We start from the raw sequence: 24,155 nt of genomic DNA on the forward strand, positions 1-24,155 counted from the left end.
CTTCTGGAAAGCCACAGGCTAGATACGTTTAGAAGTGTCAGATGCGCTTTTCATTTGGTTTGGTTTAGATGGATCAAATACGTTCTCTTCCTGCTGTGGTTTGTCTAGGAGGACTGTACTTGAAGGTCTGATTTCGCTGTGGGCACATGGGCAGTTTTACTCTTTTTGAAGTCTTGGGTTCAGTCAAAAATGGGGGGGAGAGACGAAGGGGAAATGCCAGGAAATCTCACTGTGGATTCTGGTACTTTTCAGTGGCTCCAGGCAAGCAAGGTGATGACATGAAATTAGGATGCATATTTAAGTTAGTGTTTTGGCTAGGCTAACAAGGCAAAGATAGTAATTAGATAAACTTCTGTTTTAATTTCTCTTTTAGTTTCTCATTAGGTTTTGCCTTCAGGTATAGCCAGCTGCGGCATAACTTTACACTTTATCACATTGAAAAGGGGATGTTGTAATTTGGATGCAGTCTTTGGCAAGATTAGCCTTCCCGGAGAGAAGGCTCTCCGGGAAGGATGGGTCCTGCAAGAAGGAACTCCAGAAGTGAACAGACCTGTAGAAAACTTGTCCTGGTAATACAGCGTTATCCCTTGTATGCAGTCTCTTGAATCCTGACTGTAGTCTGAGTTAAGCTTTTCTTTGGCCATTAACTTTTTCCCTCTAGATGTTGTTTTGCCAGCGTTTTGCCTGACAAGGAGGGACAACAGAGGTGTCACAGCTTAGCGGTGTCCTGGTGATTTCTGTGGCGGTTCTGTAAGCAGAAGGATGAAAACTTCTGAGAAAGAAGATGAAGCTTTGAGAAAGCATACTTGGAGCTGAAAAGGGGGCTTGAAGCACACACAAAGGTGCTCTGGCATTACCAGAAGGTGTTGGATGGGTGACCTTCACTGAACTGCCATTGCAGCAGCTGGGGTTCCCTTCTGTTCCATAAGGTAATGAGTTACACGAAGGGTTTTTTACCCTTTCTTAATTAAAATAAAGGCTCATTTGAGGGCTAGTTGCAATATTGCTACTAAGGCCTCTTTACCGATTGCTCTTCTCACTTCTGAATGGCTTTTTTTGGATGCCAAAAATGGATGACCCTGGTGCTTTCAGTGCAAGGTGAAGAAACTAAGCCCATTAGGCGCACAGTGGAGATGGTTATTTTCCCAGTTGTCCTCTCATTTGTGCTACCATGAGTGAGGCTCGTCTGTTGCCTCTCAGGTCCGTTGTCATTGAGGGGACCGGAGGCTGAAGGGTGACATCTGGAAACCTGAGAATCTTGTTCTATTTGCTCTGTCTGTAAGCATACGGCTTCACGGCCAGTGGTGGCTCCTGCTCCTGTTGGTCCAGCCGATCTTCTCTGGTGCCACACAAAGAGCTTTCCTGCCTGGAGCCGGTGAGGCTGCTGCACTGAAACCGAAGAAATCTGAGAAGGAGAGACAGCCATCCTGCAAGTAACAGATGGGTACTGTTTTAAATACAGGGCAGAAAAATAATAATCATCAATTGCTAACTAACATGCAATGCTGGGATAGAAGGGAGATTTATTTATTTATTTATTTATTTATTTTTTTAAGGGGAGGGGGTGTCTGAAGGGAAAAGAGGTAGAAAGAGGGATGAAAAAGAGAAAAGTTGATTGGGGCTTTTTCCTATCCTACTTAATCACAGTCATATGTCAGGCTGCTTGAAATGGGAAGGGAGGGAGGGAGGGCTGCTGAAATCTGCAGCGTGCTGGAATTCGGCGAGTGCGCGGTGCGGTGTGGTAACTCCCGCGGCTCAGAGCTGCCCTGATGAATGGAGCCTTTCCAGAGCTGCCAAGCCTGAAGCGAATGTGGTCAGGGATTTATTACGAAATGTACCAAGCCTTGGCATGGGGCTAATTGCGTATAACAAGGAGCGTGCTGGAAACTCAGACCTGAAAGGTGACAAATGCAGAAAATATTCTATATCTGATGCTGGTGAAAGAGGTTTTGTGTAAGGGAATGTCTGTATGTCTGTGCTTTTTGCTAATGAGCTCCCAAACATAACTGTATTTTCTTGTTACTAGCTTGGTTAAGATAAATGTAGATTTCTTGCTTTGGATATGTATTTCAGAGCCAGCAAAGAAAAAGTAGCCACTATACAGCTGCCGTGTTAACTGAAGTTCTCAAAACAAATGGGTGGGATTTGTTTTCAAAGCATCTGATGTACACATCCAAGGAGATGGTAGAAAGTTTTGTAGCTGGATAGCAACAAAATACTGAAGGTGAGAGTTTGATTATAAAGTTTCCAGAGACAGCCAAAGTGTGAAGCATTGGTCTTGGAGATAATGTTATGTTCAGTATGTTCAGGGGTCGGGGACCAAATCGTATAGCATGACTGGTTTTAAAGTTTGTTAGATCTAAAGCATCTGCATCCCTGAATGCCTAATGTATAGACCTATGCCATGGTGGCATTTAATCCAGTGGAAAACATCTTGCTCCTTTTTAAGGCTTCTTCCTGTTCTAGGTTTCTACAATAGCTGTATTCTTAAATCTTGTAGTGGTCTTTGGCATGAGGTATAATTAAGCTTTCTGGCCATGCCAAGAAAAAGAATACTGCTAGTGTCATTGATAGCTATCGGAGTGTCCAAATGGGTATTGTCAAAAATCAGAGGTACTTCAAGGAAGGGTGAATTGCCTAGATTGTATGATAGTCAGTTAAGTTTTGTATCCATCCAAAAAAGCAATGTGGTGTTTAAAACCAAACAAAAACCAAACACTAAAATTTTATGCTAATATTGTTTCTTGTTGAATTGGCAGCACCTTTTTTAAAGGAAAGCTGCTTTCAAGATGGTATTTCAGCCAGTAGACAAATGTCAATCTTCTTTTTAGGACATCTATTCATAGGCATGTCTAAAAATCTTCATTATCTAAACGATAGGCTCTGAAAGCAGGTTAGCTCATCTGAGCCTCTTCTGGTGGTGCAAGATCTGCTGTGCAGTGAACTATCAGGAAGCTACCTGTGTAGAACTGCAATCATCTCAATTTAGCTGTGCCCAATGATGTGCATCAGTTTGAGACTGTAACCACTGCCGTGGTGTTGGTTTGTGGAACTGCTCTGAACCTTGGAAGTCTGTGCCAGTTGAGTCCTGTCAAGTTTACCTTAGCTTTTTCTACCCGCAATAGTCTTTATTGTATTAGGCTCTTGCCAGTGGCATGAGGGAGGAAACAATGAGAATCCAACAAAGTAAAACAGAGCTCCTTAGTCTCTACAATCATCCAAAGGTGTCAAAGTCCCTTTTCTTCACTGTTTTTTTGAAATAACTTTCTACTCAGAGCTCAGTTTTTCAGTGTCAGTATTGAGAGGTTGCATTGTCCTGGTTGATGGGGGGTGGGAAAGCAAGTGTTTTTTTGAAAGCTGTTCAGATCAATGCAACAAACAGTACCTCCTCACCTTGACACTGCTTCAGTCTTTGTATTCTGTCAGTACCTGTCTCCTCTGGTGCATGAAGAAAGCAGGTCCTGAGCTCCTGAAAATAACTGATTGCCCCCTATCTGCATCAAAATGTCCCTGATTTATCTCAATGGTACACTTCATGTTTTCAGAAGAACTAACGTTTTTTGTTTAATTCAAAAAGCCTGATTTAAAAAGAAAAAAAGTAGAAACAGGTTATGCAATTTTAACAATTTTCTACCCTTGTTTTCAGGGGAGTCCTTGGAGCAGGAGGGGAAAATGCATAGTAGAAAACATATTGGTCATTTGTGATTTGATAATAGCACATTTGATAGCACAACAGTGACATGAATCTTTGGTAGTTCCACAGTTAACAAGTCAATCCTTCAGACAAATTGTATCAGCGTAGCAACTTACTATTCTGAATTCTAACATGTTAAGTGCAGAAAAGGAAAGATTTGCAAATGAAACAACAACAAAAAAGCACAAGAAGGCAGAAAATAAGCATGCTACACACATTCACTTCTGTTTTTCCAAAAAGCTTTTATATGGTGTATACATCTAAGGCACTCGGTTCAAATGAGTGGATCATACTGTAGTAGCATGCTGGTAATAATATAGTAAATGCTGAAACAAGCCTGATATGGTGTGTAGAATAAATGTTATAAGTTTGCTCCAGTACAGAGGTTTTTAAAATGAGGAATAGGTAATACCTATCAATGCTTTTAATTATTTAAACAAACAATCAAAAACCCTGCTATTGGTATAAATCTAACAAAGTCATAGTTCCTCCCAAAAGCTATTCTTCCTGACCTTAGCAGCATTACACAGATTGCATTTTCATGAAGATAAGCAGTTCTTGAATCATTTCCTAAATCTGTGAAGTCCAAGCAGTACTTGTTTTCTATGGCATAGAACACATATATGTTCTATTTTACCTGCATTATGCACAAGAAATGTTTTAGGTGTTTTGTAGCATGCTAGAAATAAAATGGTTTTGATATCGAAACGGCGATGTAAGTTTTGTAAAGATGCAGCCAGTTAGATTTGATTACGTACAGAGATGTATCTGAAAGACTGAGTAAGGTAAGAAGGGGAAAGGAGCATAAAACAAGAGATTCACTCAATGTTTCTAGAGTGTTCATTGCTCCTTGGCAAAAGTACCTCAATTTATGCAAGTTACAGGAGTTTTTGTACCCATTATGGTGTCTAGATCATTAATAGCCTGATCCTCCTTCTGTTGAAGTTAGCAGGAAATTTCTGCTTGATTTTAATGGAGCTGAAGTAGGATGTAAGTGAGGGATGGTGCTGAAGGAAGAAAAACAAATGCTACCATAAATCAACTTTGTTTGCACAGACATAATGGTTGCACAGCAGACAGTAAGGTTTTCTGATCTTGGCAGTGTTCCTTCTTGCTGCCTTTCTAGCGGGCCTCACCCTACCAGGTGAGAATGCCGAATCTTGCAGTCCTGCCATTCCCTAGATGAACGGATGAAATGGGATATCCTGCAGAAGACAAGCTGACATCTTCAAACTAATTTTTGATAAGTAGTAGCCAGGTTCATCCCTCTGTTTTCCTTTTTGCAGCGTAAGACCTGAATTTTAGAAGGATTCATAAAAGCTGCAGTTTTCTCTCTGAGGACATTCTCCAATTTTGAGTCTTCCGCTGAGGAAAGGGTTTTCTTCCTCAGTTCATGGTCCTAATAAGCATGTAAAAAGAAGCAATGCACAAGTAATGCTGTGACCCAAGCCAAAAATAATAATGAACAGGAGATTCATCATGGACTAGCTATCAGAAGAGTAGTAATAGGTTTATTGCTTGCAGACAGTGTAAAATTTGAGAGATTCATCAAAAAACTTTCCCACAGTGTTCTGGGACAGATGAATGTGCATGAGAAGCGTGTAAAGGTGCAGGTAAGGACTGCAGTGAGATGGAATGGGTGCGTGGGATAGATGGCTGTTGGGAGTCTGAGACAAAAGTAAGGGATATTTCTGTCTCAGCATTAGTTATGTACCCATGTTAAGGAGCACTGAAGACTGAAACATTTAAATCCTTTTTTGGGATGTTACTGTTGCTGCAAGTTCATAGATAATATCAAGTATATACATGACACTCTGCACCAAAACCAGATATGCTGCCTCTGGCCCAAAAATATTATGAAGGATGTGTTAGAAAGAAAGAATAGGTGACTACCTGACTCATTGTGCAGCTTTCTTTCTTTCTTTTTTTTTTTTTTAAGATGCTTTTGCAAATATACTGATTATTGCTTCATAGTTTAAGAATCTTAAACGTGAATTTCAAATGAAAAGTTAGCAGTGTGTAATATGAGCAACACAAGGTAGTTCTTTGACACTGCATTAATGGACTAGGAGCATAAAAATAAACATTTAGTAAAGCTAAAAGCTCTGGAAAAGTGGTTTCTGTTACAGATACCACTTAAGAAGCATTTTTTAATGTAAAATCAAATTACCGGTGTCATATGTGTGAATACTTAATTTAGTCAGGAATCGATCTATATGGGACCATGGCTAGAGTGGCCACATATGCTAGGCTTATATAGTGGTCAGGGAATGTGTTGGGTCTGTATGACTACCCATAAGATGTGGTGCTCACAGTGACTGTAAGATCGCAGGCTTCCAGCTAGGTTGACATTAGCTGTTCAGGATGAGAGGCTGTCAGCTTGGGAAGTGCTGCTGGAGGAAGTTAAATCTAAATAGCCATGCAGATTTGTCCTATTCAAATACGTGGAGAGGGGGAAAAAGTTTTAAAATGAAAAGAAACAACAACAAACCACAAATGTATGCTGTGCTAGGACAGTGCTTGCAGAGGGACCTGATTTTATTTCCTGATGTTGGCAATAAAATCAGAAATTTATTTTCACGACTTTAGGAGGAGGCACTTGAAATAAATTTGACTTCTGCCACTTCAATAATTCTATAAAGTACACAAAACTAAGCAACAAACGTCACGGAACATGGAATGTGGCGTTTGAGCAAAGATGCCACACACAAGAACTTCTCAGCTGTCCATCCCTTTACCAGAAGCCCACTTGTCTTCACGGGTTGCATATTCAGGAGCTTCAGAATGAGAGGGAAAGACAGAATTTCAGAGCTGAAAGCTGCTCTGAGACAGTGCCCTACCTCATGATGTGAAGGCTGTCTTACCACCAGGTATCCCATTCAACCTGCTTGTCTATGGGTTGTAACAGGTACCAAATTTAAAGAACATCTTTGGAAGCGTTGGCCGAAACAGCTTCCTTGCTCTGTGCATTGTGCACCGAGTGATGAGCAGAAGTGACAGCAGACCTGCTGGCGTAAGTCTTTCTGTCCTAATTAAATCTGCACATTTAGCTATCCTAGCTGAGTAAACAGCATTGTGGCAGGGCATGTGAAAACAGCGATTGTTTTCCTTTTTCATATTATTCATCATTTGTGCTGCTGTGCTGCTTTGAACTGCTGCCTGAGGACCTCCACCATGCCCTGGGTGCTTGTAAAACAACGCAAAATCATGGTCCCTGCCCCAGGAGTGCTGGTAGGAAGTGTACTTCTTCACTCTGTCTGCGGCGATGCCGGCAGTGATGTACAAGCATTCAAGTAAGTGCAGACTGCCAGTTTGTGCTTCGCACTGTTTTGCGAGGAAAAGCTGGGTGAAGTTCAATGACCCATATTAGAGTCAGATAAATACCAGCTAATTCATTACAAACATTACTCCAGCTAAAAATGGGGTTGTTGGCCAGTTTTGCCTGAGCGCCAGATGATGATGCTGTAACAAAAACTGCCCTGGCAGTGCAGTCGGGCTCAGATGCAATTAACCATTTCTGCCCGCTTTCTGCAGCCCTGACAAATAGGGCTGGGAGCGTGCAGCCCTGGTAATTTATTGCCAGCTGTTGGAGTGCAGCAGCTGCAGAGAATGGCAGGTTGTCACCACGGGGGCTTGTCGTGTGGGCTGCCGTGGTTGGGGCATGGCTCGGGGAGGTGGCTGGTGGGCAGAGCAGGGGTTAGAAATAACCTGCAGGTTGTGTTCTTTAGAGCCTTTATGTAAACACATCGGGAATGAAAACAACTTTTTTTTTTTTTTTTTTTTTTTCGGAGACCTGTACAGCATCCAACCATAACATTCCAGGCTGGGCTACGCGCTCCAGCGTAGAAAGGCACTACAGTATGGGAGATCAGGCCTGCGGGTCCAATTCAGTGCTTGCTTTGTGTACAGCTCCAGCATTTTACGTCAGCTGGACTGATGGTGTATTTTTGCACTGTGACCATAAAGGATGGAAAAAGAAGGAAAAAAAAAGGACAGTGATCATGGGGGGCAAAACAGACGGTATAACAGCAGCGAACTGGAATAACAATATTTGTCTTTAATTTGAATGATGGGGCCTTGGGTGTAATAGAAAGTAATAATAATACAAAAATTCTATGCTTTTGGATTTTAAAAAAAGTGTCTTAAAATAGAAGTGTCTTAATCTGGAAAGAAGCAGTTTAATATTAACAGCCCGCCTTTGTTTTACTAAGACTGGCACTTTACTCATCTCTGCACTGACTGAGGAATTTGACCATAAATACATATACTGCTAGATAACTACATGAAAGTATATCATTTTGTGAAACTTAAAGTTTTTATCTATGCAGTTCTTAAATCAGGTGTAAAAATGGTTATACTTTTTTTTTGAGAAAGCAAAAAGTTTGAATTATATTTTTGAACAGAAGGGGTAAGGGTTGGTCTGTAGGGCTTGGCGGATGTTCGTTTCATCCTTATGGGTCAGCACCTCTGTGAATTCATGCCAGATGTATGGGGCTTAGTGCGGAAGTGCTGTCTGGTGCTGGGGCACGCTCTTGCTTTCAGGAAACCCTAATTATCAGCAAGGCAGAAGCCCACTACTCCTTACCTCACAAGGTGCTGATTCTTAGTGTGGTGCTAGATCAGGCCGTGTAATCCTTTCACTGCTTGTTGTGCTTGTGTTTTTTTAAGACCCATGATTACCCTAGCTAGACGTTGTCTCTGTCCTTCACCTTGCCTCTTTGGACCTAGAGAAGCTTGCTGATGGCTCCATTACACAGCTTTTTAAGACATTTGTGGCTGTGCATCTTACACTGATCCTGCTGGTGTCTTACATGGGTATAATTCCTTACACAAGAGCTCCACTGACCTGGAAAGACTCGGTGCAGGATAGATGACTACAGGCAAGGATCAACTTCTTGAAGATCGTCCCTTGGCTTAAGTAGTGTTTCATTGTCTTTGCTTTATTTTATTTTATTTACTTATTTATTTATTTTGTAGGGGATGGTGATGGACAGGAGGAAAAAGCAGAGTTCAGCTGCCTGTGAGTCTGGCCCTTTTCACAAGCATTGGGGTTGGAGGTAGATGCTCCTTACTGGTTTTATCCCAAAGAGAAAGGAATCTCAAGTACATCTAGCGGTGGTGGGCTTTGGCCAGTTCCTTCATCATAGTTACAAGCTAAGGGGCACATTCACAGAATGGTTGAGGTTGGAAGGGACCTCTGGAGGTCTTCTGGTCCAACCCCCTGATCAAGTAGGGCCACCTACAGCAGGCTGGACAGGACCATGTCCGTGTGCTCTGTCCCCTTCTCAGTCAAGAGGGACAGAAGGGTTTACCCCTGCTGGGCAGCTGGAAACAAAGGCAACCTTCAAGGTGGACAAATGTATTTTTGAAGGGGAAAAAAAATAGAAGTGTGAGGAGCCATGTCTTAAGCTCTGTATTTTCATAGGCTGGGGGAAGGTAGAGAGTGAGGACCCACAGTGGGCTTCATGCAGGAGAAGCTGAAGGGCTCACCTGGGTAGAGAGCCGGAATGGTGGAGGTGGGGGATGCTCTGCAGAGCTGTTCTGCCCCACAATGACTGAAGTCCCTTGCATTTCTGCCTGTGTATGTAGCTTAATTGTTAGTGTAACTTCCTGAAGCATCCCTTCTAATACCTGTCCTAATGCTGCAGTAATCATAATAAGTTGTAGTATGTTTTGCAGAAGGTTAAGTAGTGAGGTTAGGGAAGAAAGAGCAAAACCATTCTTCTCTTTTCCACCCACCTCACCCCCTTGAGCAAAAATAAGTAAATAATGCTGATAGTTTAATAGAAAAAAAAATCATGTTCCATTTAGTGTGTGAATGCTAAATGGAGGCTGTTATGTGGAATTGTGACTTGCTAACTATGTACACAAATTAGGTGGGAAATGAGCTGTGATGTGCAGCCTTTATTTCAAAACGTTCATAGAATGTGACTGGTGACATTATTGGGTACTTGAAGTATTTTACTTTGTTTTAAGAAACATTAGCTGTTAATAAGTCCCATTTTCTGTCCCCATTTTCTTTTCTAAGCAGATACTAATGTATTGGTTTTGCTCATGTTTGAGGAAAGCAAAGTTTCAGCTGCCATAACTACGTTAAGTCTGCAGCTCAGGAGTGCTGCTATTGGCACATGTTCTCAAAAGCTTATTAAGAGAAGAGTTTGCTAGAATCATTAGGTTTAATGAATAAAATCTTCACGGGATTTTGTGCAATTGGTAGATTGTCAAGATCTATATGTAATCTTTGAGAGATGTGAGAAACAGATTGTATGGCCTCAAATCAGAGCCACTCTTACAGAATTAGTTTGCTTTTCCTCCAGAGATTAACACTTAGCAATTCTGGGCTAAATTTCAAGAACGAACTCTAACCTGCGCATTTTCCCTTTGCTTGTTTTTCTTAACCTGAAAACAGTCTTATGAGTGTTTGCGGTAAAATGCCAGAAAAAATAAAATAAAATTAAATAATCTATTTTCAAGCTTTAGGAACTACTCTTTTCAGTTTGATTTAAGAAAAAAATCCAAAAATGCCTCCTATATTCAGGAGGCATTTGAAGGCATGCTCAAGTTCAACTGGTGCACCATCAGACTTGCATAGGTAGTCTCTGCTTTAGTTTCACATCCCTGTAGAAGTGTCCCTGCCCTCCCTGATAAGTTTTTGTTCATACGTAGCACTCGTGGAACCTGTTCCTGAGTTAGCAGATGTGCTTCTGTTTACTATATAGCGTGGGATAGCTCCCATAGCTGCTCTTCTTTGTGCAGGAAGAAGACTTTGTCCTAGCACAAGTAATTCACGTTTACCACCCAAGTGCCTATCATTTCTTCCAAGGTATCAAGGATAAAACTAGTAGACAAACGAATGTCGCCTTTATTCTAAACCACATACGTTTTTACAGAAATGGTGTTGATATAACCATGTGTAATATCCATACACATTTAAAATCTGTTAACTGCAATATAAGGGAAGCTTCAGAAAGTGCATGTCAAGATGCTGCACTGCTGAAGCTTGAATATATCAACCTGAAGGGTAACAGGATTGCAGCTGGGTGGGTTCCAGCATGAGATGGCATTCTGTGCATGTGCATTTTAACATGAATATTGTTGGTGGCTCCGGCTGCTTATAATAGGCCCTGAAATGCTTGTAGGAGCGAAAAAAAGAGACTTGCTCTGTTAAAACTGCAGGAATCTGTTCTAGGCCTAAGGTCGTGATAGGCTGGGCCGGGTGCCAACCTCAGTGCCAGGGAAAGGGACAGCAAAGTTACCAGGGGCTGTCCCAGGGCACAGGGACCAGGCCTGGATGCTCGGTGGATCATTGTCCTACAGCCTGTTTCAGCACACTCCTGTTGGAGTTTTGATGCAGGTTTAGATTGCTTTTTTGGTAAGAGTAGTAGCAAAGTAATTACAAACATGCCAGTTGGCTGTACTTTTTAAACAGTTGCCCTCGATTCCCATCCTTCTGTCTCGACTGTTCAGGTGATGCATACAGTTTGTGTCTGATTTGAAGAAGCCTATCAAGTGTGTTGAGATGCTGATTGTGCTGAGAAAAGGCAAATGTCTTAACAGTCTGTCACCACACAAGGAGTAAGGAATACAGAAAACATACATATGGACTGTCAGCTGAATTATTTTGGTTGTTATTTATTAAGATACTCTTGTGGCTGTGAAGATATGCAGCTTCCTTTTCATGAGTGTCTTCTATCCTGCTTGTTTTACGGTAGATTTTTTGAGATATGGTTGTTCTTTCATCAGCCTCAAGTGTGTGTTTTTCAGCGTTGCACAATCTTCTAGTGCATAAGAACTTGACTAGACAATCATGGTATAAGCTACCGTGAACCTCGTTTTTCTGTTTTTTTTTTTTGCCCTCCGAGGCAGAACTCAGTTTCTGATGGTCCTGTACGTCCTGGATAAATAAGCAAGGAGAACATTGGATGTTTTCACTTCAGTGGGTAGTTTTGTTTTTAATCGACTTCATATGAAGTAGGTTCTTTATTTCTGCACAGTTTCAAAACAAAGTAAACTCCCAGAAGTATAATACATCTTCGAAGGAAAACTCTACAGAACAAATTGATGTTCATATCTATGCTTTCTAAATACCTACATCCCAGTTTTTTTTTTTTTTTTTCATCTCAGACTGAAAGCTGGAATTGGGCAACAAATAAAGAGCTCTTACCTTGGTCTCGCCTGCCTTTTAGCTGATCTTTGTTCTTGACTGAAATCCCAGAACTGCCAAAGCTATGTCACGTTGTCAAATAACAGCACAATAGTTGGTTATGGTATTTTAGTGTTAATTTAGATTTTGCCTTTGAAAATAAAAGCTATGAATGAAATTTGCATTTGAAGAACGCTCTTTTTTTTCTTTTTTTTTTTTTCTTCCCCTGAGGCACCAACTGTTGAAATGGCTGTATATAGACATTATCATGAAGTTGGATATATTTAAAGAATTACACAAATGGAAAAAGATACTTTGCTAAAGCTTTCAGGAGACTGTGGAATTGAAACCTTTGCAAATTGTGGTTTACCTGAACTGATTGTCTTAGCTATTGTGTTGATTATTTTTTTAAAATCCAGAGGAAGTCTAAGTTAAAACCAAGCCAAATTAATATTAGTTGTCTGAAATCTTTCCTAACTGCAAGATTTCTAATCTGATGGACTTGGAAAACACTTGTGTGGCTCATTCTCCGTTGACTCAGTAATACATATGTGCATGTTAGCTGGTTTTAGCAACATTTTTCCTTTGGGCAATGAGAATGATTCAGAAGAAATGTTTGATAAAACTGTGAGCAACTGTAAAAGCTTAATTGGACTCAAAACTAGTATGTCTTCAATTAGAGTCATCTGTTTGTGCTTTCTTTTTTTCCCACTCCCAGAATATATAATCCTTTTTAACCTACATTTTTAATATAAGCCATACTGCCCTCCACAGAGAATCCTGTTTGCTTGTAGGTAATAAGAGGTCCACAGATGCTCTTTTTTCGGGGGGGGGCGGAGGGGGGAAATCTGCCTCATTTCCTCTGCTTGTGGCTGCTTGTTACTACAGAGCTACTCTGAGTGGGCGATGGGCTGGTGGTGGCAGGGGCTGGATGCTCCTCAACCCCCCGCTCTCCCTGCAAATGGAGGTGCGTGTCTGAAGGGCAGCCTTGCCTGAAAAACGTGTAATGCACTTCGAGTTTAGCAAATAGAAATTCTTCCAGAGTAGAAAACCGTGTTTCTGAAGTGAGATAAAGTTCTTTCTGAAATTTGGCACCACCGGTAAACAGCAGCTGAAAACCTCCCAGGTCCCATGCTCTTATTTTCTAGTGCCTTGAGTTGCTGCCTCGTGCTGCAGCAGATAGATGACTTAAAACACTCGCTTTAGACACTTTTCTTTATATCTCAGCCTGTGGTGGGATCGCGCTGATGCAAATCAGACACGAGACCTTTCGTCTGGAAAGGCCTGTCGTGAAGGTGTGTGGGGACAGTAATTGCAAGTGGTTTAATTAGCGCAGCTGGCAGTGTGCCAGCTAGACTGTACCGGGGCTTGAGAGGGAGTGAGAGCACGGCTTTTAATTTAGAACGATTACAATGTGATTCTAGCATTTGTACTGACTACATCAGCTTCCCACCCCAGTTTGGATCAATTAAGGACCGTGTGTTAGATTTTAACCTCTGAATGACCCCCTCGCTTTTAATACCACATAATTTGTTACGCGCAGGCAAAGCGATGACTTCCAATCTTTTGCTCTGGGATTATTTCGCTGGGAAGCGTGGGGCTGGAAAGAGCGTTTCATGTGAGGTGGCAGACCCTAGCTGTGGTAACTCTGAGACCCCCTGCACCAAAGGGGTTTTCTTATTCTCCAGGAGAACCGGGATATTGAAGGCATATAATAGGGGCAAGACTTCTTTCTCAACGGTGTGGGCTGCCTTGTTTGAAGTGGGTAGTCATGTAATGAAGGAATAATTTCATAGACAGCTGCAAGTTGGTGCAAACATTATGCAATTCAGAAAGATAAGCTGTTCCAATAAAAAAAAAAAAAAAGGCAAGACTTGAGGGCATTATTGTCTCCCTAGAGCTAGTATCAAATAAGAAAGTAAAACCGTGAGCAAGGTCAGACATTTTTTTCTGCTTAGAGAGCTTGTTGAAATATTTTTTTGTCTGAATCTCTTACTCATCATGTCTCCAGCTAAGTGCATTAAGTTAGAAGTGGCACATGAACAGCAAAACATGTAATTTCTTTTTCTAATGTCTCTGTGAGAAAGTCTTTCAACTTTGGAGACTGTATTCAACATGTCAACTGCAGTAAAATTGAGTAAAAAATGGGTAGCTGTTTATATTTTGTGTATAATCAGCTGGGTCTAGCAGTGCTTTTACACACATACACCCCACTCTCCTTTTCACCATGCTTTCGTTTCTCCAGACTTCACTGCATTTCATCCTTTCCTCCTTTGTTTAAGGAAAGATAATTCTTGTACCCTGCCTTTCTACTTGCCTTCTATTCTTTGAGAAGTAGCCAGGTTTTGGCCTTTAGACCTTAAATCAAATGGATTGCCATTCCTAAAACTAGCTAGTTTCTACTAGCTACAGATTCAGGATGGGAAGATTTAAAAATAAATAGGTTCAAACATGCGTTGGAAAAGTCCAGTTCTGCCAATTTTGAGCACATTTTATGAGGAACTTGGTGCCCTCAAATCCCTCCACGTCTATAACATTGAAATCAGTTAATCCTTTGTTGAACAGTGCACCAGAAGAATATATTAACTTTGGTGTAGAGAGGTTGTTGAGGTTTCATCATTTGCAGGCAAGTAGAAAACACAGGTAAGTTTATTTGGTGCTGTGAATTTGAGGTTAACACTTGTTAAAAAACAGAACAAAACAACTGTTTTTTCATAAAGTAACAACCAAACGTGTTTTCTTTGGGCATTTCTGGATTATTCAGTTTTTACAGGACTAAGAGGCAGAATATTTAATGGTGGCAGAGGTTGTTATTGGTAGAAAGGCTCTTCCAGAAGTGGACTTTGCATACTTCTTGTTTCTCGTCTGTGGTGTCTGTAATTTTTTCATTGTTTAGAGTTCTATAATATTTTCTTTTTCTATAGAAAAATCTGCCCTCATATTTCATCAAGTATGACAGTTTATACACTGGGAACCATATATTTTGGTGCAAAAATCATAATCCATGCATTTAAAGTGATGAATTTTGTTAAATCAACATTTAGGAAAGTTGCTCAAAGCAGGAGGTCTTATTTAATATGTGAATTATAAACTGGGAGGTCTCTTTTCTGGTCCAAATATTTCGCAAACATATTTAATCCATAAGATTAAAAGGTGAAAATGAATTCTTTGTACATGCCTGAAACCTGAGAGCACAGTCATGGAGTGAAATTATCCAGAGTTTTGGCAGTCCCATGAATTCAATAATACACTTTTTGTAAAACCTTAATACAGTACCCTCTTTATCTTCAGTGTTTCCTCACAAGAGATTTCAATTTTCAATATGAATTGTTTCTCACGATTTGCGTCAAAGTAGAAAACCCTTACCTGATGTTTTGAACCAGAGAATTTCTTTAGTGTTGATCTGCTGAAAATGTTCCCCAGTGTGCCCTTCTGATGGAGAAATATTGGCAGACTAGATAAGGTGGCATTTGTAAAGCTAGGTTTATGGGAACTGCAGTGGTGGTGAGTGACACACAGAGCCAGTGAGTGGTTTTCTAGGTTGGACGTCTTCATGAGAAGAAGACGTGGGACAAAGACCTTTTCAGTCACTTGGTTTGTAATCCTTAGCCTTCCTATAGCTAATTAAGATTTCATTTGTAGGAATGTATCCCAACTCAGAACTGTTATTTGATATCTTTGCTGCCCGTTTCACACTTGCTCTGAATCCTTCACCCGTTTATACAGTGCTTTGTTTGCCTCTGGCTTTCCTTAGGTTAACTCTTTTCTGACATCAACTAGCAACATCATCCTGTTGCTAGTCCTGGCCAAAATACCGTTATCACCTGCTATTTTATGTAGACTGTTGATGAAGTTCATGTAGAAATCTGAATTAGTGAAGAAATAAATTGTTTGCTGTGTGAACCTTCAAGACTCTGTGAGGTCGTGTGTGTAAAAAAGGAAAGCAGGTTTTCATCAAATTCAGGAACCGAGAAGGAATATTGTATCTGATAAAAAGAGTAGTGTATGTATAAAGGCAGTGAGTACTCGAGCCCTAACTGTGCTCGTCAGTGAAACAGATTAGATGATGATAGCAGTTAGTCAAGCTCCTCATCTGTCACGGCCAGTGTAAATGTGGACCGTGAAGAAAAGGCCATATACTGCCTGCTCAGTAAAGGTCACGCTATTATTATATGAAGGATTGAGGTGACCTAGTCACGGGTCACCTAAGTTACTCAAAACCAAAACCAATTTTCAAGATACCCGGGCAGGTAATTTCTTCCTTGAGCATTGGAATATCAGGTGGTATCAAGCTCATTTGGGTTTCATAATTCTTTTTCTCGGTCCTCACATTTTGTTCCTCATAGACCTTCTTCATTACTAGTGTCAGTAGAAGATTCTGTCTGTGTCATACCAACTGGAAGGGATTTGGTATTTTGTTTCACACAGGGCAGTGGTTTCAAATGTAAATACAGCTTCGTTGACACTGCAGCTTTTCCATATTTTTGGCAGGAGCTTGGTGTTGTTATTTCCATCAGTTTGTGACAAGGATGTTGTTACTCTTGTCCTAGAAGGTGAAATTTTGCTGTAATTTCTGAAGGTAACATTTCCAGCTCCCTGTGCAGGCAGTAGTGTTGAACAAACAGAAGCACAGCAAGCTTTGTTTTATTCAGCCTCTTGTCTGGCAAGCTGCTTATGCTGTCTGTGATCCAACAGGCTGTGTGCAAACTTTGTCAGACCCTGTGTTTTTTTTTTTTTTGAAAGAAGGAAAAAAAATGGAGTGCTCTAGCAACTGTGCTCTGACCTTCCTCTTCAATCTAGTTCTGCAATTTGTTCGTACAGCTAAATTTCTTATGCTAAGCAATATTTTATTTCTGATGTCTTCCATCTAGCACAGGCTTTCCTGTCATTTTAAATTGCTACCTGTCTTCCAGTCCATTTCTGAGGCCTTGCCCTGCTGTGTTTATCAGTAGTGCTTCTTTCCAAGCTGTTTCCAGTCCTTGAGTATAAAGAATTGAGTAAACTCTCCTTTCAGTGCTTGCTCATTTGCAAAGGTAATCCACTTTGCCTGAGACATGCTTGCTTTTGCTTAGCATATGATTAAATTTGACCCCAATGTCTTGCCTGAGATCAATTGCTCATTTTAGCTGTTTTTTTTCTTCTTCCCTCCCCCTAAGCGTCTCGGGGATTTTTGTTGTTGTTGATTTTTCTCTGGTTTCATATCACTCATGCGCTACCAAAGCAAACTTGACATTCAGGCAGGATAATGTTATCAGTTTCGTGTTGTACTGTACTGGACACATGCTACTTTATTCTCCTCCTGTCAGCAAGAGTAAGTCAAGCGGTATTCAAGACAATACAGTAAGTGAAAGAGAAGAACGGTGTGCCTTTTACTTGTTTATTTCTATAAATAAAACCTTTTCACTGTTGAGGCAATGTTAATGTTACATTTCTTTTGTAAAGATTAAAATTACAGCTGATTACAGCTGTTGCATTTGGATCTCACCTTTTTAACTTTTTTTTTGTGACAAATTAAGACGGGAGGGGTCTGCTGAAAAAGTTTTATGATCCTCCTGTATATCACAGGCTATTGCACTTTGTGCGTTTACCCTGTGTTAAGTCAATAAATCATATGTAACTAACACAAATTCATTCTTTGCCATTGTATATGTTCTGGAAAGACATCTGATTCCTACTCTGTTGGTACCAAGAGTTGAATTATCCAATGTTACTGTCTTTAGTAATTCAGACCATTAATTAATCATTCTTTCTTGAACTTCTATCTATAGTAGTTTTTCTATGCCTCTCTCTGCTGAAGCAATGTTGGTGTCTTCTTCCAGTGGAGGTACGTGGAAGCTGCAGTATAACCTGTTCTCAGAGCTTCTCTTCAACTTGTTGAACTTTTATTTGCCTAGTAGGAATCTTTTTTGTATTCTCTCCAATTTTAAAATATCTTTTAAAGTTAAGTCACAATTTTAAACCGATTTTGATGTCAGTGCTGTTGTGTATTGAAATGCTTCAGCTTGGTGTTGGATACTACGGAGAACACATTAACATGTTCTTGCAGAGCCTTGATACAGGTGTCACTAATAGACCCTGCTTCTACGTTGGTGATGACTCTGAGATCAGCCAGTCCTTTGAACATGTCCTTATTGATTATTTTCAACATGAATTTATGATCAGAATTTTGGTTAGTACAAAGCTAAATGCCTTACAAATATTGATGTAAATTTTTTATAAGTCCTTATTTAATCAAATAAATGCGTTATACTCAGAAAATGAAACCTGCTTAGTTTCACTAGATCTATTTTCCATAAATCCATGCTGTCTGACATTAATTTAATAACTGTTTTTTAGTTTTGTATCAATTGAATCCCCTGAAAATATTTTCTTTTTGTCTGTATTGATCTCAGATTATAAATAGTCTCTAAGTTACATGGGTTGTCTTTCTTTGAAAGTTGACGCAATTATCATCTTCCTTTTTTTGGGGCTGGGTATGTCTTTGGTATGATTTGCCTTATTACAACCTACCAATAGAGCAGAGATCTCTTTATCCAAGCCTTTTAGGATTTATGCTGTATGCTACTTTATTGACTCTGAAATGAGCACATGGTATCTCGCCTTACTGTTGTCCCCACTTTCTGACCTGTGCATGCTCTTGGTCTTCTGCTGCTTGGCAATCCAGCTGGGAAGCAGGAAGTTCTACCTGCAGCATGAAACAACCTCCATCACATCCAAAGTCCCCTAACCTACTTGCCTCTTTGCCCTCTCTTTTCCCAAACAGATTATAGCTTTCCGTGTTACTATCATGAGAATCATCCCAGCGGGTTTCAGTACCAGAAAGTAAACTTGAGGGAACACAGAAGTAAATGTTAACAAGTGGTTTTTCTAGATGAATATATGGCTACTTTCTTCTTCTAAGCTGGCATTTCTCCAGGCAGTGAACACCAGCCATTAATGTTAATAACCAAAACCAAGTAATTTTCCAGAATATAATCTGTTTTTAACGTTACAGACCAAGTCCAGTGGTACCTTAAGCAATAGTATGCTGACTCTAAACAGGTCTAAAACAGGTTTGAAAGTTGCAGTTGGATGTGCAAGATGAGTTTAGTTTGCAAGGTTTTAGGGCAGAAAGGAGAAAAGCTTAGGCTTACATGGTAATAGGAATTTCAGCGACACTGTTCTAGCCAGAATAGTCTAAAGATACAAAGAAGGATTGCTTATAGGCAGAGGTAATGCATTTTTAGGCTCATCTTTTCCAGTTATCAGTGGACATAACTTAGAGTGTGCCAGTTGCCCTTTAGATACCTATTCTCACAAGTGTTCTTGAAAGATCATTTCTTATTTTTCAAGAGTATTGGCTTGTTTAGTGCAAGATAGAACTGCTCCTGACAGGTCTGTCTCCTGGCATGCAATCGTCATTCTTTCTCCTCTTGCACTCATGCATAGCTTTAGCAACACTTGCAAAATAAGCAGGCTCTGAGTCAGAGCTGAATCTGACCAAATTTTATTTATAACAATCTGAGATCAATCTGTTCACATTCAACCACAAGATACGAAATTGCCTACTTGCCCCTCTGATACCCCTATTTGTAATTGTTCCATGTCATCCAACAGTTATTGTACACAAGATTTTTAAACATCCTGGTTTTGTTTCCAAAACAAACTCAGGACATTTTGTAAAGGCAATCTTTGGGCTCATAATTTTTATGCTGTGTTTATAAATGGAATTTTGCACTCTTGTTAACACAGATACGACTGAAGTCTGCTCGTGGCTGCTCAGTGAGCTGCTGTAAAGCAACCACCCCCTGCATCATCACACGCTGAGAGTCTCTGGATCCTGAAGCATACAAACATTGTCTGTGCTTGCTGTTTTGGGACAGGCTTTTAAAGGATAAACTTGGACTTAAGCAGCACCTAGGTAGAGTTGGAACCTGAAGGCCAGCCATTGGTTTCTGTGGATGCATGTCTGACTCCTCATCCTCTATCTAGTCCAATCATTTCATCCTAAAACTGAACGCTGAAGGCATCAGACTTCTGATTTAACTCCTTGAGATTAAAGGTTGGGTAAAAGTAAATGTATGTGGAGAAGCAGACCCTTTTATATAGCTTCCAAACTTGCTTTTCCTCAATAGTGTGGGAAATGTAGATCACTTGCAAAAGAGATCCCAAATTCAGTGGCTTCTTCACTTAACGCTCTCTCCTTTCTCATGGGAATCCTCAGTGGGGTCTGCCTGTTTATTCAGAGGGGGGTGTCTCCTTATTGGGATTTGTCCTCACCTGGTGAAAATGATTCTCTTATTTTATTTACTTCTAAACTCCTCTGTCAAGCAACCCTTTAAGTAGTCCCAGCAGCTGACCCAAGTCCTCTGAGAGTAAACTGTGCTGCCACAGGATTTCTTTGCAATGCTTTGGCTGTATCTGTCTCTTGCCAGGTGGCAAAAGATCAAATTCCTGATTTGCAAGCACCCAGTAACACAAAGTAATTCAGAAATTTAGTGGCTATCAGTGTCTTGGGAAATGGAAATTATTAACAAGTTTTGTTTTATCCTGAAATGGAGCAAAGCTCACCTAGATACAGGTTTTGCAGCTATTGAAAACAGCAACAGTCAATTTGGAGAGAGATAAAGGTTTTGCATCTTTAAACACTTCTCGGTGTCTTTTCCTTTTGCCAGCATGGCACTTTGTCAGCCCTATTTTCGTCAGTGCTGAAATTCTCTGTGTTAGAGATTTTGCCTTCTGATATAGCTTAAGGAAACCTTTGAAGTAAGGTACATTAGCATATACAGTCTGGCACTTGAGGGTTGCACGTGGGCCAGGGTAATAAACGTTTGTTCAGGTGCCCTGTACTGGAAATTGAGCATTTTCTGTCTTGTCACAATACATTAACTACTGTGCCATATTTTGCTTAAAATGCTTGTCATATTTTTTCCAACCTGGGCTTAAATTTTCTAGATTCTGATCCCCTCAAAATATAAGTCTTGAAAGTTTTTTTCATGTTGCCTGCTTTAAGTCAGATTGAAAGTGTTCCTTGTGTGCATATAAATGTCTCCCTACTTTGGGGGTTTCCTCCCTGACTGGCAGACGAAGTGGAAATGGATCAGTCAACTGTCACTTATGATGTTAGGTACAGCGACCTTTATCTCCTGCAGATTCTGATTAAAATACTTGCTCCCGTTACATGGCAAGCATCTGCATTTGATAGCTGGTATCTAAGTCCCATTTCTGTAGGGCTGCCCATATGGCTTGGGCCTGGGGAGTGAATCTGAAGAACTCTAAATATTGCAAATTTACCGTGTGTTGATGAATTGTGCAGTTGCTCTGCACATTATAAACTTGATACGTAGAATTTTTTGGATTAGTGGCACATACATAAGCCATCTGTGCAGTGACTGTGCATTAAGTAAGGTGTAAGAGCCATTCTCCAGGATTCTTGCACTGTCATGCACAAATGGCCAAGAGTCTTTTCTGTCTGGAAAAAGAAAATCAGCTTTGGAAAAAGAACACATTTACACTAGCTGGAATTTGTGATAACTTTATATTTTGTAAGCAGGAAGAAGGTGATGGTGTATGCAAACAGAAATTTAAAAGGTATATTTTCTTATGGAGGTTTACTGGGGACAGATAATACTGTTTTTCTACATTTTTTGTGGTTTTCTATAGAGTTTGCTTTGAGTTTTTAATTAGATTAAATTGTTTACAAAAATAACCCAAGAATGGCAGACAAAAGGAGATTGGAGGATGCGCTTACATATCAGAGGGATCCTAACTTTTGCTTTTCATGGCTCTGCTGCATTTAGGTTCTCATTTGCAATATTGCACTAATGTAGGGCTTTGGAATGAAGTATGAGAGGAGTGGATGACAGCTTGCTTTGGCTGTAAAGCTGCACACTCATATTTCTGGCAGTAGGAAAAAAGGGCTGATTAGGAGTATCTCTATTTCCTGTATACTCAAATATAAACCAGATACTCAGTCATGAAAAAGTCATTCACTGGTTTCCAAAGACTCTTTTTTTACCAATGTGAAATGGTAGTTCCAGTGGAAAACTGGGCAACGTGTTAGTCCCCTCACACACAAATTAAGGATCAAGAAGAGGTGATTGTATTAATCCCTTTCTTCCTTCCTCCATGGATTCTGATTGTTTCTGGCTTTAAACAGAGGATTCCCTTACGACCACGTTAGTGTTTTTAATCTTTCATAGCAGGAGTGAAAGTGCAATAACTGAACTTGAACATCAAAAACACTTCACTTTAAGCAGTGTTTTTGATGCTCCAGTTTTCATATCATTTTCAGGAATGAAAATCTAATCTGTTATAGTGGGTGACGCAAATTCTAACTTCTGATCGTTGCATGTTTTTATGGCCATGCCTTTGATTATTTACATTGCCGTTCATACTTAGATATGAGAGATCGGCTTCTTTCCAGGTCCAGTGTGTAAGGACTTCTTTCTGGTGTTCCTCTTCTCTTGGCCTGCTCAGAGCTGCTGCTTTTTCTTTGGCCTGTTCAGGTGGCATGGCTCTGAGTAGCTAGGGGATGAACTTTGGTAGTCAGGCAAAAAATAAATTCTGGGTGATCATCAAATACACCGTGATAGTCGCACTCAGCCACTTCTGTTGTGCCAGTGAATAAAATAATGGGGTTTCGGATGACATGATAGGGAAAGTGTTATAAGCACAGCCTCTGTTTTTAAGGCGGCTTCCTGAAGCAGAAGCACCTTGATGTTCCTGGTGGTCCTACAGCCTTTTCTCTAAGCTAGGGATCCAGAAATAGAAGCAAAGCAAGAGCTGGAGGTGCTGTGCTTGGTAAGTGTGGGCAAGGCTGCTGGTTTCATCCCAATACATGCTTCTGCAGCGCTTTTCAGAGTGGACTCCCTTCTTCCCTTCTGTCTGGAAATAAATGAATATTCTGCACTACAGATGACAGTTGCAGACGTCTGTAGGGCTTCTGCTGAAAGAGAGGGGGCATTACATTTGTATGTAATGGAAGTAAGGAGAGGTAGGTAGAGACACTTGGAAAGTACCGGTTGTGCTCGGTCCTGGTCCTTGAGTGTTGTGCAGATCCCTTTGAGACAGCTGTGGGCCACCTTCCACCTAGAAGGAGCTCTGATTGTCCTTTAAGAGTAATCCTTTAAGGTCCAGCAGCAATCACAGAAGCAGAGAATGAAGAAGGCTGATCTTGTCCGTTCTAAACCTACTTGCCTGGCCTTCTACAGTTTAGCATAAGAAAGGAGAAAAAAATCATTCTGTTATCATTATATTGATGTTTATTGTGTAGATTGTGACTTGAGGATGCAAGCTTTCTTATGGAAAGCAGCGATGCAGAAACGTGTGGTTGGTTTTGGAGCTGCTTATACTGCTGTTACGTGACGGCTGCTGAAACTTCTTCAAACGCAGGCCTGCTGTTTCCATTAAAGGATTTTATGGGACTCCCCACACATCATATCTTACGCAGCTTACCGTATTGGCTCTTAAAAGGGGCTTTGAATACAATGCCAGGGCCCCCCAGGCGCTGCTTTACGGGACTGCTGGTGGGCCGGGCAGCCCCGCGCTGAGCCGCCCGCCTCCGCCTGCGCTGAGGAGCTTGTCTGCTGCCTCGAAACACAGCTGCCTTGCTGAGTTAAGCCTGAAGCATCCCAAAGGGTCCTAAACTCTTGTCGCTGAGGTGTTTGCTAGTCAAAGGCAGCGTCTGCACAAAGGTTTTTAATGTAGGTCCTTGAAATGAAAACAAAAGCTTCGTCAGCAAGGTAGGTTCTGTTTCTTTTGGCATTTCTGGCATAAAACTAATTCTCATTTTTTCTTTCCCAGAGTTGGTAAAATACCACAGATTTGAAAGTTTTGCAGAAAAATTTGACATGCTGTGTATACATAGACTTGTATATGAGCGCCCCTGGATGACACTCAAAAACTCCTTGCTGCTCCTGGACAATTATGTCTGGAATAACATGCTCACAGCACTTTTGCCATTATCTTGAGAGCAAAACGAATGCTGCAGCTGGTGGGAGCAAGCAGCAGCCTTGCCTCTGCCTCCTGCTTCTGCTGGCACTGTGTTCAGGATGGGACAAGCTGCTTCCTGGCCCCAGCAGCATCCCTGCCCTACAGTGGTAGCATCTTGAAGTGCAGAGTCCTCTAGCAGCTTTAGCATGGTCCAGCTCTGCTGAAGGAAGGGTGTCCTGCTCCAAAGGAGAAAGGCTTCTTGTTCAGAGACATGTTGGGACAGAACGCAGATTGGCCAGGTTTTCTGCTGTAGACGTAGTCACTTATATGTTAGTGTGCACAAATGAAAAAAGTGTGTAACACAAGTGTCTTATAGTGTACTAATTTTAGTGGCGATTAAAGGAT

General features: G+C 40.8%; 1 protein-coding gene across 18 annotated transcripts in view; it reads left to right on the top strand.

Annotated features, from left to right (window-relative positions):
* BMPR1B (bone morphogenetic protein receptor type 1B) overlaps positions 1–24,155 on the top strand; it is a 254,525-nt gene that overhangs the window by 63,844 nt on the left and 166,526 nt on the right. For 4 of the 18 annotated variants that reach the window (XM_048049458.2, XM_048049468.2, XM_048049463.2 and 1 more), the window contains exon 1: positions 17,043–17,177. The exons of the other annotated variants lie outside the window; for them this stretch is intronic. The gene's annotated coding sequence lies outside the window, so the exon portion shown is untranslated. Of the gene's footprint in view, positions 1–17,042; positions 17,178–24,155 lie in introns of those variants that run through there. 18 annotated transcript variants of the gene reach the window in all.

The sequence above is a fragment of the Anser cygnoides genome, chromosome 4 (assembly GCF_040182565.1).
Source record: "Anser cygnoides isolate HZ-2024a breed goose chromosome 4, Taihu_goose_T2T_genome, whole genome shotgun sequence".
NCBI lineage: Eukaryota > Metazoa > Chordata > Aves > Anseriformes > Anatidae > Anser > Anser cygnoides.